General features: G+C 42.2%; 1 pseudogene; it reads left to right on the forward strand.

Moving 5' to 3' along the window:
• Positions 1–7,452: 7,452 nt before the first annotated feature.
• On the forward strand, positions 7,453–9,687 carry LOC118926792 (EF-hand domain-containing protein 1-like; annotated as a pseudogene).
• The last annotated feature ends 10,852 nt before the right edge of the window (positions 9,688–20,539 follow it).

Raw genomic sequence — 20,539 nt, forward strand, 5'->3', positions numbered from 1 at the left:
CACAACAATGTGAATATATTTAGCATTACTGAACGGTACCATTAAAAATAGCTAAGAGGGTAAAATTTATGTTAGGTGCTCTTTACTACAATTAAAAAAAATTCAGGTCCATCTAGATCTATGTAATGTGCCTTGTAAGGTCCCAGGACCTCTGAACCTGCATAAATTTGGGTGAGTCAAGCTGTCGGGAATGCTGCCATCTGGAGTTGTGCTGTAGCTCAGTGGAGTTCTAGCTTTGCTCGATCCGTGTATTTGTCCACATCTCCAGCTGGGACATTCACCTCACCGGGGGTGCTCTAAGCCCCACAGCCTGTACGTGAGTTCGCTGGGGCTGCTGTAACAAATTTCCACATACTGGCTGACTTAAAACAACAGAAAATTATTCTTTCAAAGTTCTCGAGGCTGGAAGGCCAGTCCCGGCGTCAGCAGTGCTGTGCTCCTTCCTATGGCTCTAGATTGTCCACAATCCTTGGCATTCCTTGACAGATAGATGCGTCACTCCAACCTCTACCTCTACCTCCACGTGGGCTTCTTCCCTGTATTTCTGGGTCTCCAAATCTCCCTCTCCTTACAAGGACACCGCTCACTGGACTTCGGGTGCACCCTATTCCAGATGTTAACTCCTGCCAGACACCATTCCCACATCAGGTCATGTTCATAGGTACCAGGATTTAGGACTTCAACAATCTTTTTTGAGACAATTCAACCCACAACAGTACAGGAATTTTTTTTTTTCAAATTTCTTTGGCCAACACAAAAATCAGAGATTTTCAAAAGGAACATAATAAAGAAAATAAAAACAAACACAAACAAACAAACACCAACAATAATGCCATAGTGTCTTGCCAATGTATTTCAGCCCCGGACAAGTTCGCTGTGGATTCAATGTGACCAAAGAAACTGACAGCAAAACGTTCTTTGGGGTGAGAGGGTTTATTACCCGGCTTGTTCTCCCGGCGGTAGGTCGAGCACTAGCACCTCTAACTCCGCCCAGAGCACTGGGCCAAGCTCTCTATATAGCACAGTAATAGCTTATTGCCTACAGGTGTGAAAGAGGTAGCCTAGCAACAGGCCAGTTACATCATCAGGTGGTTTAAGGTCAGTGAGGATCCTGGCCATAGGAACCCCAACTTCCCCACAGATAAAAAGTATAAAAGCATGAAAATGGAGAGGTTTACTCAAAGATTGCTGATGTCTGGCCATAGTTCATCTTTACTACTATTGCCCATGAAATTCCCCTGGGGAGCACCTCCCAAAGCCTCCATTTCTGTCTCTTCCTTAGAGGGCTCCTACCTCTCCAGGCATGGTGCCTTCCTCGATGTCCATAGTGGTGGCTGAGCTGAGCCACTCCTGAAAGGCATACAAGCCTCCGTGCTTCTCCAGGAGCTCCCAGCTGCTCCACCACCTGCCTCAGCCAGAAACGTAAGTGAACAGCTTTCTCCCAGATGCTTATAATTATTGCCCAAGCACTGCTGTTTTAGATCCAGCACAGACAATTCATAGGCCCTTCCTCTGGGGCCAGATTTCTCTGGGCTGGCCCAGCAAAGTTAGAGAGCCCGCAGTAGTGGTGCTGTGGCTTAGGCTCCAGGTAGCCCCTTTTGAGCATTTCAAAGACCCTTGCCTTAAACCTTGAGGGATGTAGTTTTGACCTTCCTCTGAAGAATAACCCCCCATCTTTGTAAAGGTAAGTTAGAGCCCTCCCACCAAATCCTGCATTGTCCCAGCAACAGAGAGGGCCCCCTCTACCCCAGAAGGGGCTGTTCCCAAAACAGCAGATGAGCAGGGTGGCACCTGTGGCTCAGGCTGCTCTAGCCTCGTGGAGGCAACAGCAATTACTCTGCAGTCGTAGTTTATTAGAAAAAAAGTTCAATAAATATATTTGTATTTTTAAAGTGGTGTTATTGGTTTCTTAACTGCAGAATTGCACTTTAAAAGCACATTCTTCATGTTTTTTCAGGTTGTGTTTATATCTATTGCTACTTAACTCTGCTGATTTGTTAGTTTCTAACAAATGCCCTTAAAAGTTTGTACATTTAGCTCACAATTCCATTTCTAGAAGTTCAAAGAAAATAATGAGATATATGTGCAAATATTTTTGGATAAGGATATTCATTTAAAATAACCAAAAGTTGAAAACACATGTCCACCATCAAAGTATTGGTTAAATAGATGAGGATACATATATTGGAATAAGTGGAATATTTAGCACATATTAAAAACTATACCATTAATGAATATGTAAGGATATTAAGGAAAATATATGTGTGTACACATTCATATACATACACACACATCAGATGCGATTCTCTGGCTGCTATGTGACAAAAGTGACACTGTAGTGCATTGGGGGAAAGGGGTCTTTCATAAATGAGCTGGATCAATTCTTTCTGCCATGTATTTTGAACTTTGCTTTGTTCCATATACAAACAAATCAATTATATATATATATATACATATAGATATATAAATTTTATATGTGTGTATCTACACACACACACACACACACACACACACAACCTAAATGTGAAAGCTAAAATAAAACAGTAAAACTTTTAAAAAGAAACATACAGGATCACGGGAAGATGGTGGCATGAGTAGTTCAGAGGAAATCTCCTCCCCAAAACATATATATTTATGAAAATACAATAAATACAACTATTCCTAAAAGAGACACCAGTGGATGCAGTACAACAGCCAGGACACATCTACACCTGTGAGAACTCAACATCACACGAATGGGGTAAGATACAAGCTGCGGCCAGGTGGGACCCGAACGCTCCCCCACCCCAAAACCTGGCAGGAAGAAAGGAGTCAGAATGGGGAGGGAGTGAAAGCCCAGGACTGCTAAACAATCAGCTCCAGAAATCTGCACTCAGAATGCAGACACAAGGTGCACAGGGTGCTGGATATTAGAAAAACTGAAAAGCAAAACCTGTGGGCAGTTCCCCGCAACTGGCACCCCTGAGACAAAAGAAAAACGAGTGCATTCTGCAAGTCTTAAAGAGACAGGGACCTCATAGCTGGATGAAGTTGTCCTGGCACACTTAGCCAGCAGCTGGGAATCACGGGGAAATTTAGGCACCCTAAACCCTGGGGAGGCAGTGCAGCTCTGAAGCCCCTCACGGCACTAAGCAGCCTGCCAGTCGTTCCTCCAACTGGCGTGGACCCTGACACACCGGCCCAGTAGCGGGAGAGCGGCACTGTGTGCTGGGGACGGCGGCGCCTGAAGGGACCGTGAGCAGATCCGTGTGCCAACGGTGCAGGAGGGGACCAGGAGAGGCTTGTGCGAGCCCGCAGAGGCGCGACCGAACAGCCTGGGAGCAGCTTGCATGTACCGGTGGGTGGAGCCAGAGGAGCCTGGTAGAGGCCTGCGCGCACCTGCAGCGGAGCCAGAGGGAGCAAGCATGCTCCCAGCAGCTGACAGGAATCCCAGACCAAAGCACAGCCACCCAGGCCAGACCCAAAGGCTGCTGCTGGGACAGAGCTGCCTGGCAGGGGTGCCGCTAGCACGGAGGAGCACACCTGGCATGCCTGCCACTCCCCACAGGGCTCCGTGCTACTCTGACGGAGACCCCACCCAGAGCAGCTTAGGGGACTAACCCAGTGGCTGCTGCAGGAGTGCGGGTAACCGTCATAGGCAGCGGAGAAGGGCAAGGCATCCAGCAAGCAGGAAAGGACTTTCTTCTCCCAGCTGACATACCCGCAACCTGCCTACAGCCACCACTATCACCATGAAAAGGCAAAAAAATTTAGTCCAGTCCAAGATAGTTCAAACAACACCTCAGAAATGATCTGCAGAGGCAGACCTAACCAGTCTTCCTGAAAAAGAATTCAAAATAAAATCATAAACATGCTGACAGAGCTGCAGAGAAATATGCAAGAGCTCAGGGATGAAGTCTGGAGGGAGATTACAGAAGTGAAACAAACTCTGGAAGGATTTATAAGCAGAATGGATAAGTTGCAAGAGGCCATTGATGGAATAGAAACCAGAGAACAGGAATGCATAGAAGCAGATGCAGAGAGAGATAAAAGGATCTCCAGGAATGAAACAATATTAAGAGAACGGTGTGACCAATCCAAAAGGAACAATATCCGCATTATAGGGGTACCAGAGGAAGAAGAGAGAGAAAAAGGGATAGAGAGTGTCTCTGAAGAAATAATTGCTGAGAACTAATAAACAGACCAATTACCAGCAACGAAATTGAAGTGGTAATCAAAAAACTTTCCAAGAACAAAACCCCCAGGTCAGATGGATTTACAGCAGAATTTTATCAGACATACAGAGAAGACATAATACCCATTCTCCTTAAACTTTTCCAAAAAAATAGGAAGGAATACTCCCAAACTCATTCTATGAAGCCAACATCACCCTAATACCAAAACCAGGCAAAGATCCCACCAAAAAAGAAAACTACAGACCAATATACCTGATGAACGTAGATGCAAAAATACTCAACAAAATATAAGCAAACCAAATTCAAAAATACATCAAGAGGATCATACACCATGACCAAGTGGGATTCATCCCAGAGATGCAAGGATGGTACAACATTAGAAAATCCATCAACATCATCCACCACATCAACAAAAAGAAGGACAAAAACCACATGATCATCTCCATAGATGCTGAAAAAGCATTCTACAAAATTCAACATCCATTCATGATAAAAACTCTCAACAAAATGGGCACAGAGGGCAAGTACCTCAACATAATAAAGGCCATATATGATAAACCCACAGCTAACATCATACTGAACAGCAAGAGGCTGAAAGCTTTTCCTCTGAGATTGGGAACAAGACAGGGATGCCCACTCTCCCCACTGTTATTCAACGTGGTACTGGAGGTCCTAGCCATGGCAATCAGACAAAACAAAGAAATACAAGGAATCCAGATTGGTAAAGAAGAAGTCAAACTGTCACTATTTGCGATGACATGATATTGTACATAAAAAACCCTAAAGACTCCACTCCAAAACTACTAGAACTAATATCGGAATTCAGCAAAGTTGCAGGATACAAAATTAACACACAGAAATCTGTGGCTTTCCTATACACTAACAATGAACTAATAGAAAGAGAAATCAGGAAAACAACACCATTCACAATAGCATCAAAAAGAATAAAATACACAGGAATAAACCTAACCAAGGAAATGAAAGACCTATACCCTGAAAACTACAAGACACCCTTAAGAGAAATTAAAGAGGTCCCTAACAAATGGAAACTCATCCCATGCTCGTGGCTAGGAAGAATTAATATCGTCAAAATGGCCATCCTGCCCAAAGCAATATACAGATTTGATGCAGTCCCTATCAAATTACCAACAGCATTCTTTAATGAACTGGAACAAATAGTTCAAAAATTCATATGGAACTGCCAAAGACCCCGAATAGCCAAAGCAATCCTGAGAAGGAAGAATAAAGTGGGGGGGATCTCGCTCCCCAACTTCAAGCTCTACTACAAAGCCACAGTAATCAATACAATTTGGTACTGGCACAAGAGCAGAGCCACAGACCAGTGGAACAGAAGAATAGAGACTCTAGACATTAACCCAAACATATATGGCCAATTAATATACGATAAAGGAGCCATGGACATACAATGGGGAAATGACAGTCTCTTCAACAGATGGTGATGGCAAAACTGGACAGCTACATGTAAAAGAATGAAACTGGATCACTGTCTAACCCCATACACAAAAGTAAACTCCAAATGGATCAAAGACCTGAATGTGAGACATGAAACCATAAAACTCTTAGAAACAAACATAGGCAAAAATCTCATGGACATAAACATGAGTGACTTCTTCATGAACATATCTCCCCAGGCAAGGGAAACAAAGGCAAAAATTAACAAGTGGGACTATATCAAGCTAAAAATCTTCTGTACAGCAAAGGATACCATCAATAGAACAAAAAGGTATCCTACAGTATGGGAGAACATATTCATAAATGACAGATCTGATAAAGGATTGACATCCAAAATATATAAAGAACTCACATGCCTCAACAAACAAAAAGCAAATAATCCAATTAAAAATGGGCAGAGAAGCTGAATAGACAGTTCTCTAAAGAAGAAATCCAGATGGCCAACAGACACATGAAAAGATGCTCCACATCGCTAATCACCAGAGATATGCAAATTAAAGCCACAATGAGATATCACCTCACACCAGTAAGGATCGCCATCATTGAAAAGACAAACAACAACAAATGTTGGCAAGGTTGTGGAGAAAGGGGAACCCTCCTACACTGCTGGTGGGAATGTAAATTAGTTCAACCATTGTGGAAAGCAGTATGGAGGTTCTCCAGAATGCTCAAAACAGAAATACCATTTGACCCAGGAATTGCACTTCTAGGAATTTACCCTAAGAATGCAGCACTCCAGTTTGAAAAAGACAGATGCACCCCTATGTTTATCGCGGCACTATTTACAATAGCCAAGATATGGGAGCAACCTAAATGTCCATAAGTAGACGAATGGATAAAGAAGATGTGGTACATATACACAATGGAATATTACTCAGCCATAAGAAAAAAACAGATCCTACCATTTGCAACAACATAGATGTAGCTAGAGGGTATTATGCTCAGTGAAATAAGCCAGGCAGAGAAAGACAAGTACCAAATGATTTCACTCATATGTGGAGTATAAGAACAAAGGAAAAGTGAAGGAACAAAACAGCAGCAGAATCACAGAACCCAAGAATGGACTAACAGTTACCAAAGGGAAAGGGATGGGGGAGGATGGGAGGGTAGGGAGGGATAAGGGCAGGGAAAAAGAAAGGGGGCATCATGAGTAGCATGTATAGTGTCGGGGGGGGCATGGGGAGGGCTGTGCAACACAGAGAAGACAAGTAGTGATTTTACAGCATCTTACTATGCAGATGGACAGTAACTGTGAAGGGGTATGTGGGGGGGGGACTTGGTGAAGTGGGGAGCCTAGTAAACATAATGTTCTTCATGTAATTGTAGATTAATGATACCAAAATAAAAAAAGATTTAAAAAAAAAGATTATGAGGGCCTCTACTGCTTATACCATACCATACATTGCTTCCCTTCATTCATTTTTGTAATTCCCACTAGGATTTAGTCCAATGAAACTTTAAGGTTATAATTATAAATAGCTATTTTAAGTAAGGGAAATTCAAGAAAAGAAGATAAATAGAAAGAGTACTGAATGTCTGGTACAAAAACTCCACAATTGTGATTAAAAAGCTTAGGGGAGAAAGTCTCCTTTAAAAAGACAAAGCAGAGCGGAGTCCTGCGTGTGACACGCACACATCCACATCCGTTACTACTACCCCTAGGGCCCCGCCCTCCCCGGGCAGCTGCTCAGGTTGTTTGGCGTTACCATGGAGCTTCAAGGGGCCGACAAATGCGGCTCGTCGCCCGGGCAACCTGGGACGACCAAACTGGACAGAGGCGGTGGCGGCGGCACTAACTGCTGAGATGGTGTCCAACTCTGTGCACAGCCTGCCCTTTCTCCCAGGGAATGTCCTTTACGGACTCCACGAAAACAGCATTTCATAGAAGCCAGACGTTGGGCTACAGGAACAGCTATGCGATTGTTAGACGTCCAACAGTTGGGATAGGTGGGGACCGGCTCCAGATCAACCAGCTATCCCAAGCTGATAGGGATGAGTTGGCCAATAAGGCACCAGTTCTAACTTAACGGCCAACCTAAGCAGGCCCCACCTGCCAGTTTTATTCCTGCACATGTGGCTTTTGACAAAAAGGTCCTGAAATTTGATGCCTACTTCCAGGAAGATGTTCCCATGTCAACTGAAGAGCATTACAGGATCTGTCATGTGAACATTTACTACTACCTAGAAGATGACAGCATGTCTATCATAGAGCCTGTTGTGGAAAACTCTGGGATCCCTCAAGGCAAGTTAATCAAACGTCAGCAGCTACCCAAGAATTACCAGGGAGACCATTACCATTGGAAAGACCTAAATCGAGGAATAGACATTACAATTTATGGCAAAACTTTCCACATTGTTGACTGCAACCAATTCACACAGGTGTTTTTGGAAAGTCAAGGGATTGAATTAAATCCACCAGAGAAAATGGCTCTCGATCCTTACACTAAACTCCGGAAACAGCCTCTCCGTAAATATGTCACTCCATCGGACTTTGATCAACTCAAGCAGTTTCTCACCTTTGACAAACAAGTTCTTCGATTCTATGCAATCTGGGATGATACAGACAGCATGTTTGGGGAATGTCGGACCTATGTCATTCATTACTATCTTATGGATGATACAGTGGAAATTCGAGAAGTCTATGAAAGAAATAATGGGAGAGATCCCGTCCCACTTCTGATGAACCGCCAGCGTATACCTAAGGTTTTAGTGGAGAATGCAAAGAACGTCCCTCAGTGTGTGCTAGAAATCTCTGATCAAGAGGTGTTGGAATGGTACACTGCCAAAGACTTCATTGTTGGGAAACCAGTCACTCTCCTTGGGAGAACTTTTTTCATTTATAATTGTGACCCATTTACTCGACAGTATTACAAAGAAAAGTTTGGAATCTCCGATTTACCGCGCATTGACGTGAACAAGAAGGAACCACCACCTATAAAACAGGAATTGCCTCCCTATAACGGTTATGGATTAGTTGAAGACTCTGCTCAAATTTGCTTTGCTCTCATTCCAAAACCTCCAAAAAGAGATGTTCTTAAAATGCTGATGAATGATAACAAGGTCCTTCGTTATTTGGCTGCACTGGAATCCCCCATCCCAGAAGACAAAGACCGCCGATTTGTCTTCTCTTATTTTTTAGCCACTGACAGGATCAGTATCTTTGAGCCTCCTGTTCGCAATTCTGGTATCTTTGGGCGCAAGTACCTTGGCAGAACCAAAGTTGTTAAACCATACTCTTCTGTGGAAAACCCTGCCTACTATGGCCCTAGTGACTTCTTCATTGGTGCTGTGATTGAGGTGTTTGGCCACCGCTTCATCATCCTTGATGCAAACAACTAAGTTTTGAAGTACATGGAGAGCAATACTGCCCAGCTTTCACCAGAAGCACTCTTGTCAATTCAGAACCATATTCGTAAGCAAGAAACTCCTGCACTAGATTTGGAAAGCAAGCAAACTGAAGAGGATCCAGGCGTGCAAGAACTGGAAGCATTAATAGATACAATCCAGAAGCAACTGAAAGATCATCCATGCACAGACAACATTCACGAAGCATTTCAAGAACATGACAAGGAAGCATCGGGATATGTGGACAAAGAGACATTCTTTAAAATCTGTGACTCTCTTAACCTCCCAGTTGATGATTCCTTGATTAAGGAGCTGATCAGGATGTGCTCTCATGGAGAAGACAAGATCGACTACTATAACTTCATCCGTGCATTCTCAAACTGATCTAGCTGATGAGAGAATGCAATACAATTTTTTGAGGTTGGACCTACACTTTGAAACATCTTGTACTCTTTGCAAAGGCATTTACCAAGCTCTTGAAATTGAAAAAAAAAAAAGACAAAAAAAAGAAACATACAAAAATATCTCCATGATGACCATAGGCTGGAAAAGCTTTCTTAAATTGAACACAAAAGTCAACCATAAAGCAAAAGAAGATAAGCTGAATCTTACTAAAATAAAAAACTTCTGTTCATCAATAAGAGAGTGAAAAATTAAGCTACAGAATGTGGGGGAGGGGGTGTTTGCAAAGTATACATCAACAAAGGACTCAGATCCAGGATATATGCAGAAAACATACAAAAAAGATAGACACATCAACAAAATAATGCTACATAACCCAATGGGAAAAAATGGGCAATTTTAACAGAAACTTAAAAAAATATGCATCAAAATGGTCAATAACTATAGATCAAGGTGTTCAGCTTCTATAACCATCAGGGAAACGCAACTTTAAACCACAATGTGCTACCACTGTGTATCCATCAGCATGGTTGAAATGAAATAGACAAATATACCAACTGGTAGCAAGGATATGAAGCAACTGAAACTCTCATATGGCACTGGTTGTAGTGTAAATTGGAACTTACTTCGGGAACATTTTGGCAGCATCTACTGAAGCTGAACATACGTGTGCCATGACCCAGCAATTCTATTCCTAGGTATTTACCCAACAGCAAGTGTATACATATTCACTAAAAGATATGTACAAAAATGCTCCTAAGAGTACTACTTGTAATAGCTCCAAACTAGAAACCACTCAAATGTCCATCCAGAGCAGAAAGAATAAATTGTAGTATATTCATAAATTACACTACTATACAGCAAAGAGAATAAAATAATGCTACACACAATAGCATGGATAAATATCATAGTGAACAGAAGACACCAGAAATAAAGAAAAAAACACTATGATTTCATTCATATAAAGTTCAAAGACAGACAAAACTAATGTATGGTTACTTTCAGACTGGTTACTTAAGGAAGTGGTAGTAACTGGGAGGTAATTATTGTAATGTTCTTTTTCTTGATTATACATACAACACATGTCCACACACGTATTAATATCCTACATGTCTATGCATTTATCAGCTTTTGCAAAAACTCATCATGCTGTAAAGTTGTGATGTGCTTTTCTGAATGTATGTTATATTTCAAAAGAAAGCTATTTAATGGCTTAAAAGGTAGAGGTTTATTTATCTCAAGCAACAAAGAGTTTAGATGTAGGCAGTAGAGAAACAGAATGGTGTCTCAAAACGACCTTGAGAATCCAGGCTCCTAGCCTCATCCACAGCATGTGAATTTCATCCTCAGATTTGCAAAATACCTATGACACCTCTAGGCATTAGAGGAAGGCAGAAGGAAAAGGCCCAAAGCCAAAGAAAATACCAAGTCTAAGTACGCAGAATTGTGAATACTTTTTACATGAGTCATCATAATTATCTATAGTTTTCAGAAGTTCTGTAATCATATGTATTAATGCTATTTTCAAAAGAAAGTTCTGCTAATTGGTTGCGAATAAAGCAAAATCATGTTCTTACTTTGAACTTCAACTAGAGAGCTAATTCACAAGGTCTCCCATTGGGCTGAATAATTGCAGAATCCCTCTAATGCCTGTAGAGGGAGAAAAGTAGCCCTGAACTTATTGTTGGGCAGGTACAGCACAATATACTCCTTGATTCTCATATTATGTGGTGCATACAAAGGCCTTGCGTGGGGGGCCCTAAATGCTGTTCTTTGGGAGCAGAGGTGTTTCTGACCTGAAATGACTTGGGGAAAATGGCAGCATCCCACACAGGCAGGGTTTGGTGTGTAGGTGTCTGCCGCTGCTGTTCAGCTCTCAAATGCATATTTTATCCATTTTCTGGAGCTCTGCAGGGTAGAACTTAGCTCAGAATAATTAAAGAGAAATGTAAATGAAGAAATGAGCTTGGTTATAGTTTAATTCACTGAAAAAAGATGAAGGTAGAAAGCAGTATAAATTATATTTCAACAGAGTTGATATCCTCAAAGATAACATAGATCAACAATTTTTTAAAGAAAATGACCTTTGAAATAGCATGTGTTTTGCATGAGTCAAATTTATTCCCTCTATCTGAATGATAATTCTTGACCCTTAGGCTTCAGTCCTGCACTCACCTTCAGTCATTACTACCTGAGAAAACTTGGTTACCAGCAAACAAATTCCTTGGAAGCTTCTGCTTGAAGGACAGACATTTTCCCCACTCTGACTTAAAATCCAAGAACCATTTAGAGATAGACCTCACATTTTTCAGTGAAGAGAAGTGGGAAGTTGATACATACTAGTTCTGAATTGTGAGAAGGGCAATTATGTTAAAACCTCTATGATTTTCAGACTGCATTTTCAACAATTTCCCACTTGTATGAGGCACTAAGCTAAAACCTGGGGTATCCAGGAGCCCTTCACAGCCACACCCTACATCATCCCACAGTCACTCCCCCACCACACTCCCTGGCTATACTGATCTCTGAGTCCCTCTAAGGCATCAGGCTTTTTCTTACCTCCTCACCTTTGGATCTGGAACATTCTCCTCTTCCCTCCTCCTGTCCTCACCCCCCTCAATGGGGCTAACTTCTCAGCCATCAGGTCTTAACTCAGACATTTCTTCTAAGAAAGCCCACCTATGTCTTCCCAAGTTCCTTTGCCTACAGTTTAAGTTAGAACTTCCTTCCAATGAATACACTTAAAAGGGCACAGAGAGACAAAAATAAAATGTCTTTTATGACTGTATCTCAGGAATCTTGCTTATTCAACTGCTAGTGACTAACAGTTATTACTATTTGGTCACAGCAGACAGGTACATTCTCTTCCTTCTCTGTAATGCCGTGATTCTTCTGGTCTCCATGCTGGCTGTAGATACCTGTGCAGAGAGGTGTCTCACTCCCCTTGGTTCCCCACAGGAATCAGTATGCTGTTCTGACATGGTAGACATTAAAAAATATATTTAAATTGAGTATAGTCAAATATAATTACATTGAATTGACTCTAAATTAAACTGGGCACCAAGCTTCCCCTATGAAGGAATTTATATTCATTCTTTCCAGCTGTGTTTATGAAAAGTTATTGAAGTTCATAGTAAATATGGAAACAATACAATTTTCCATGACAAAGCAAGGAAAACTTTAAGTCAGATAGTGAAGTTGGTGCCTTAATACCAAAGCATTTTTATGGAAATGAAAACTTGGAAGACAATTGAATATCTATCAGTAACAGACTGGGTAAGTTGTTAAAGATCCATCATTCTGGTGGACTCCAACAGGGAATTAAAATAGTGAAGTGAATCTGTTTGTTGGTATGAAAGGTTCATAACACAACTTTAAGTGACAAAATCAGATTATGTAACAGTGATTTGATTTACATTAAAGTGTGTGCATGTGTGTTTGTGTGTGTGTGCGTCTGTGTGTGTGCGTGTGTGTGTGTATCCAAAGGGAAAATGAGAAGAAGAGCCTGGGAGGATACACACCAAATGTTAAATCACTTCTCTCTGAGTAGAGGAATTAAGGATGATTTATCTTTTGTTCTAAATACTTTTTTCTAAATTTTGCAATGAGTAAAAACAGGAAAATATTAAACTTTTATTGCACATACAGTGGTTGTGGGTAGCCTAACTACATGCCAAGTGTTTGAGGTTTGAGGACATTGTGTTATTCTGAGAGGTACACTAAGCTCTTTCATTGTAAGAATTCCCTGCATTGTAAGTGAATTAATAAACTCTTTGCTATTGTTATATGCCAGGCACTCTGCTAAGAACTACATATATTACTTCTTTCATTTATATGTCACAAAAAACCCTTCCCAGCTTTATTTTTCTTTATAGTACTTATCACTTTCTGGCACTAAACAGTTTACTCATTTATCTTTACTGTATGTTGCTCCTCTCACTGGGACAGACACTTCCTGAGGGCAGTGGCATGTGTTTACTCTGGTTATTGCTAGATCCCTAGTACCTACAGCAGCACCTGGCACCTTAGTTAGTGCTCAGATGAATGAATGTATGGACCTTATGACATAATAACTAGTGCTACCACTATTTTACAATGAGGGCTCTAAAAGAGGCTGAACAATTTGCTCCAAGTCACAAAAATGAAGCAGAGCCATTACCCAGCCCAGATCTACACGATTCCCAGGTCTGTATTCTGAACCACTCTCTCTCATCAATTACAACAAAATCTTGAATGAAAGTGTCCTCTTCGCCCCATGTGCAGTCAATCCATGGAAGAGTGAGATGTCACATGAGAACTCACAGGTATGTTTCCTCTGACTAACAGATTAAGTAAGATCTTCACATAATAGATGATGGTCTGTCATCTGCAATAGTCATCATAACAAGCACGATACCTTTCAGGTCAAAAGCAGGAGGGTCAGGGCCTAGAAACAGAATCCAGTATTCACTAAATGAAGAAGAAAACAATAGCCTAGAAAACAATTTTTTTTTTGTTTTTGATTGTGAATGTAAGAAGTTGGACTGAATAGATAAGCACCCTTACAGGATGAATATTTCTCGGGGAAGCTCAGTGCTGATGCAGGAAGAAAGTTCTCAGAGCAGCGAACCCATGAATGGCCATGGACCTTTACTAGTACTGGTCCTTATGATCATCCACCTAAGTTGGCTTGATCACCAAACAGTCTTTTGGCTATCACAGACCCTTCCACATGAAAATATGTCAGTTCTCCTGAGCATGTGGGATTTGAGAGGTAAACAGCCACAGGGAGTGTGTGCAGCCCAACACCAACCTTGGTGGGTGCGTCCAGGTCTTGGAACTCAGGGGCCTTGAGGGAGAATCCTCCTACCGGCAGACATTGTTCTCCAGTCCCTTCGGTAATTTGACTTCTCACTATAAATTAAGTGATTGGCATTCAAAATTATTAATGAAATTTTTGTGGGTTTGATTAATGTGGGTGAGTCCTTGTGGACCTGACAACCTTTGGGAGCTCTAGCAAGCCCAGTTGCTAGACCTTCAGTGGGAAAATCAGCCTGATTGGTAATGGCAATTTTACCCCTAATACACTTACAGGCATACAGATGTCTATATACAGATATATACACACAGTAACACATATGACAACATACAGATGCAAACAGACATACACACAGACACACACACACACACACACACACATACTTATGAGACCCTGTTTGACCAGGCAGCCACCCTGGATGACATCATTACTCATCTTCTCTATAACTGCAAAATCATGCAGTTGAAAGGATATGAAACATTTCCTTCAGATATCTTGTATTTCTCCATCTTTGGTGGTTGCCAACTTTTCGTTAAGGGCATGCAAAAAGTCAGCCCTGGTACAATAGCAGTTTCCCCCCACAGTTCTGCACTAGGCTGGTCCCAGGGGCAGTCAGTCAGCAGGGGCTGCTCCCCTCGAGGCAGGAAGTGAGTAGGGCCACAGGGTTCCTGGACAGAGCTGAGAAGGACACAAAGAACACCCTTTAGTCTCTCCCACCTACACCAGACCCTTTCTCCGCAGGAGCTGACAGCTGGCAAAGGACAGCCCAGGGGGCCTAAATAGAACATCCTGTTTAATATTGAAAAACATAATACCCAAACATTTGAAAAGCCAATTCTCTGAGATTGCCATTAAGTCTACCCCTCACAGCTGTTACTCCTTGTTAGCCTACCAGAATGTAAGCTAAAGCCTTTAAGGCCATTATGACCTGGTCCCCAGCTTCCCTCAGAACTCAGGGGGTTCACAGCATTCTCTCCTCAAGCCCCACTGGCCTCCTCAGCGGTCCTCTGACACACTGTATGCTGCTGCCTCAGGACCTCTGCCCTTGATGCTCCTTCTGCATGATTATTCTTCCCCAACTCTTGCTCCTTCACTTCATTTAGCTCTTTACTCAAATACTAACTTATCAGGGATACTTTCCCATAATACCTAAAATATAAAGCAGCTCCTATCTCCTATTGCTCTTTATTCTCTTATGCTGATTCATTTTTCTTCCTAGTTCTTACTCCCACAGACATATTATATATGTGTTTATTATCTGTCTTCCTCCACCAGAATATAAGCTTCTTGAAAGCAGGGATTTTTTTCTGACTTGATGACTGCCATTTCCCTAGGGCCTAGAATAGTGGCCAGCCCACAGTAAGTACTCAATAAACATGTACTTAATAAATGAATTGCAGTTCTCCTTCTCCATTTTTCTTTTTCCTAATTATTTTATCCTTTGCCTCCAAGGTTATAAAATCCTCAGCTAACATGTTGACTCTAGAAGGGTATCATTCTCCTTGAAGTGCTTAGCATGCAGTCAAGTCCTCTGCAGTGTCAGGGTAGCCCCACATGAAGTCTGAGAGATCAGGGTCGGCTAAGAAAGGATTTTTGGTCATTAGCTGGTTCCATAGAAATTCACTAAAGGGAAAACATTAAGGGGATTCTAAAACCATTTTAAGGGGTAATGGCCAAATCCATCTTTGGAGAGGAGTGTTATTTGGTTTAGGGAATTGCTTTAATAGGCCTTTTAGCTCTGCAAAGAGAGGCCTAGAGTCTGGGCAGGATAGAAGAGGCTGAAATAGGAGGGCAAAATTTTGCTCTCATTCTATTATAAAAGATGTCTATGTTGGTAAGAGAGGTTTTATAATTTGATGTTTTCTAGTTCCATTCTGACTGATCTGAAAACAAAGTTGGAACAGAAGCCAGAAACTTAGGGTGGAATGGGGAGGTCAGTCTACTCAGCATGTAGAAGACTGGGCTGAAGAAGAGAAAATAAGGGGCTCCTAGCAATGGTGGATGCTTCACATTTAGCTTTGTTTTGTTTCATGGTCTAGAACTCTCCCCCATTAGCCACAAGTCTTCAACAAGAGCCGTGTTTGCCATTACCAGCGTGAGTCTTGGGTTAGCGCTGCCATAAGGAATCAGTGGAGCCCTGTGCCAAGGTCCAGGGATGGCGAAGGCTAAAGGGGGCTCGGGAAGCGTGAAGAGGTGGTGAGTGAGGTGGCTGGAGGTGAGGGAGGAGAACTCAGAAGCAGGAGGTCAGAGATGTTAGCCAGAAGAATGTAGCCATCTACAGAATGTCTTGAAATTTGGGATAGGAAACAGAATTTCCTGTCATCAATATGATACCAGTATTGGGTAGAAAAGGAAATGGGACTCTAAAAGAAAGGGCAGGACTTAGGGGCCCTGAATCCCAAAATTAGGACTTGAATCTCATGGCCATCTACTTTTCAAACTTCATTTAACCATAGAAATCTTTTCATCAAGTAATTATATAGAAATCAATGTGTAAAATAGGTCAAGGTTGAGCTGCTGTGATGAAAGGGAATAAGGGTTTGAGTTTATGCCCACTTGGCTCTCCCACTGGATCACCTTGGAGCCACACTGACCCTCAGACATCTCTGTGGAATCCCAGGACTCCAGGAACACAGTATAAGACCATGGATCTAAAATCTAAAGCAAGAATATACTCTTTAATATTTCAGACAGTTGATCATTCAACCTGACTCTGAGTACTCATTACCTGCTGAGCAGCATGTCCATTAGCTAGCTGTCACTGGTGGGGTGTTTATCCTTTCTTAAACTGAAGTCCTCAACCCTGGGACTTCTGCCCACTGGTCCTAGGTAAAAAGTCAAAATAAGCTTAATTCCTTCCACAAAATAGCTCCTCAAATCTCTGAAGACCCATTATATCCTTCAGTAAGATATCTTTACTCCAAGTTATTATGAATCCTCCATCTTTCTTAGTTATTCTTACAGTTCATATACTATTTGGGGATCTGAAATGCCTGATATCAGTTGGAAAAACAAGTTCAGCACAGAAGGGAAATTCACTTATGACCAAACTACAGACACAACCGCATACACTTTGAGAGCAGTAAAGGAAAATGAGAGGTGTGATCTACTCTGAAAAGAGCTGAGGACATGTATTTTCCCTCCTCACTCACCTCAGGATGTGCCCGGGATCACCCCTAACAGTCATCAGACCAGGGACTGGGGGGATGGCTCTCAGTGGCAGAGGCACTCAGCTCTAACATTATTCCTGAAACACTCCGCAGCTGCTGAGCTCAGGAATGCAGGGCAGGAAGTGCTTAGCATGGGTTCATTTCTGCTAGCCTCAATTGACCACATGTGTATCCACAGAGTTACTGATTCTTGGTTAACGCCATGGAATCTATTAACCAAAAATAAGTACATTCTGTAGCCACGGATCCATCGTTTTATCAGTCTCTCAGTATCCCTTAGTAAAAGCCAGCAGGTTTAGGATTTGCACTGGTTTGGGTGGAGCCTGTGGGGAGCCGGGAGGTGAGTTGCAAAGGTTAAGGGCCAGTCGCAGAATGAGGAAGTGCCTATGCGACCCACGCATGTAGGAGAGCCCTGCCCGCCACCGGCAGCAGAATCAACTTGGGCTTCCTGGTGCCACGTGGAGGTGTGAGCCTGCAGACAATGTGCCCACTGTGCCGCCCAGCAGTGGGAGGGCCAAGCAGCCTGCCCTCCAGACACAGGGCTCCTTCCACAGCCACCAGGCCTTCCTGCGCCAGGCTTCACTGCATGGTTTGCCTGTCGTGAAGCTCTTTCATGAGTGTAAACTGAGTCTTGTTCAGCAAGTGAATACTTGAGATGATTAGCAGAGAATTAACACAGTAAGGATGCGAAGTGAGTTCTGAAACAGGCCCCTCTGACCTAAAGGATGCTTCTGACGCTCTGGAGAGGTTTGTGTTAATGCCTAAAGCATACAATTTTGTAAGTCAGTGTCCTGTGCGATATTTCTGATCTGTTGGATGTTCTGCAAGCACCTCCAGAGGAACAACAGGGACACGTTCTGATTTGCTCCACCAGAAAAATACTTCTGCCTTTGACAAAGAACGTATCTCTCCTGGGTTGCCAGGTGTGCATGCAAACAGACAAGGACCACAGTGTCAATCCTCATTTCTTTCTCTTTTTCCTGCAAACTCCTTATTTTGGCCCTGTGCCTCTTAGAAGAAGCCTTCTGGTTCCATGTATGAAAGTCTTTTCTCCACAGACAGAATGTTATAGACTTTTCTGAATCCTAATTAAGGTCACTGGTATTGAAGAAAGAACCAAAGGTAATCCTGTGACACCATCGACAACAAAACAGAGGTTTGGGAAGGAAGTCAGTTTAGAAGGAAAGAGAAGGTGTACGTCTGACTGTATGTCTGCACAGGTATACATACCTATGTGGGAGTGAGGGAGAGTGTGTGTAGACATGTAATTTTCACACACCACATGTATGTGGAAAATATGATCTGTGATACAATATGAAACAATGTAATTATTTTATTCTCTGAGCTCAGGATTTAAGCTATATTTAAATGCACACTCTGCCACCTGCCGGCTGTGAGTGTGAGCAAGTTATATAACTGCTCTGAGACTGGTTTCCTCATCTGCAAGATGGCAATGATTTTTACTGTGCAAGGTTGTGATGAAGATTAAAAGAAGAAAATGGATGTTCCATAATGTTATTAAACTAATAAACATTGCTGACAGATATCCTTTTGACCAAAATCTGCTGACTTCCTTTCCTCTCTCTGAGGGTCTGTGTTGTATTGAAGAGGAAGGACAAGGAGGAAAAATGGCCTCAGAGAAGCAGGGCCAAGGAGGAAAGAACTGCTTGTGGATGTGGGGAAAGAGTTGGCATTCACTTTGCTCTACTTGTCTACACTGGAATAATTGCCTAGGAACCAACCAGGAAATCTCCCATCATCAGCAGGTAGAGGTAACTGAAACGTGGATCTCCTGACCCCAGACTCCGACCTTCCACTGTCCACTTGCCATGGAGTCATAGACAGGAGGGCCACTCACTGTGGCTGGTGGAGGGCTGGCCTCAGAGGATCTCTAGAGTCCCTTGACAGGGTGTTTTATAAACTACAGAATGCTATGACATTTCATATGCTTATTTAATCTGATGTTTATAGTTACCCTGAGAAAGGCATAACTAAAGAATCTGAGTTGCCCAAGTCATCACCTAATAAAGGCTGCATCAAGATTTAAACCCAGTTCTTTGCATTTTCATGGCTCTCTCCTTAGCACCAGAGCTGCTTGCACTCCATGGCAGACACTGCTGGTGCCCTGCCCCAGTACTCCCAGCTCTCAGCCAGCCCCTTGGGTACAGCCGCATGAGACAGTTGTCAGCACGCTGACAGCTCTGTGTCAGGCACCTTTGTTTTTCATTTCCTTTTGTCTGAGGGCTTTCTTGAGACCATGGGAGTTTGCAAGGAACACAACCTGGAAATGTGGGGGTGGGAAAGTAATGCTCCCTGGGGCAACCCTAAACCAACAGGGGTTAGACAGGAGTGGTGAAATGCCAACATGTGGCATGTTCCACATGGTTTCCAGGAGTGCCCCCAGGACAAGTGAGACCCCATTGCTCACAGTAATAACAACCCACTCATCTAGTATGTCCTCTATCGGCTCTTTCCCTTATTGTCTCACTTTCCCCACTTCCTCACGTGTGCTTCCCCAACCACCTCTTTTGTAAACAACCAGCACTGTATCTTGAGGTCTGTTGGGGAGGAACCCAAACTGAGACAAACTCTAAAATTCATTAGTTACTGCTACTGTTGTTACTGTTTTTAATTACACTACTTTCCCACCAAAAAATAAAAAGTAATAATGACTATGGGTTGCTGATCAGTCAGAACCTGATAACACTTTTAAGGTCTGAAAAAAGAGAATGTTCTTAAGAGAAGAGTAAATCATAGTTCCTATTTCACTAAGTATCCATCTTGCCAGAAGCTGCTGTAATTTTAAAGCAGAGTGGTCATAGCTTTACAGGGCATCTATTAATGCAGGTACAGATCCAGTTTGAATTTTCTAGCTATTAAACAATAGATTTTTGAATATATCCCCAGACCAGGATATTATTTCTCAATCAAGAAACAAAAACTGAATTCATAATGTTAAAAAAATCTATAAATATGATCAAATTATTTATATTAAACATGAGGCAATCATATCAACATGCATTCTAGATTTATCAACATATTTTAGAAGGCTTTCAGACATTTCAAAAATGTCTGAAAATGACCATTTCATTTGGCAAAAAGAGATTCCCATCTTTCTGCAGTTGACTGTAACTATGGGCTGAAAGTGTTTAGATTTTAAGGCATGTATGTAAAAT

The sequence above is a fragment of the Manis pentadactyla genome, chromosome 2 (assembly GCF_030020395.1).
Source record: "Manis pentadactyla isolate mManPen7 chromosome 2, mManPen7.hap1, whole genome shotgun sequence".
Taxonomy (NCBI): Eukaryota; Metazoa; Chordata; class Mammalia; order Pholidota; family Manidae; genus Manis; species Manis pentadactyla.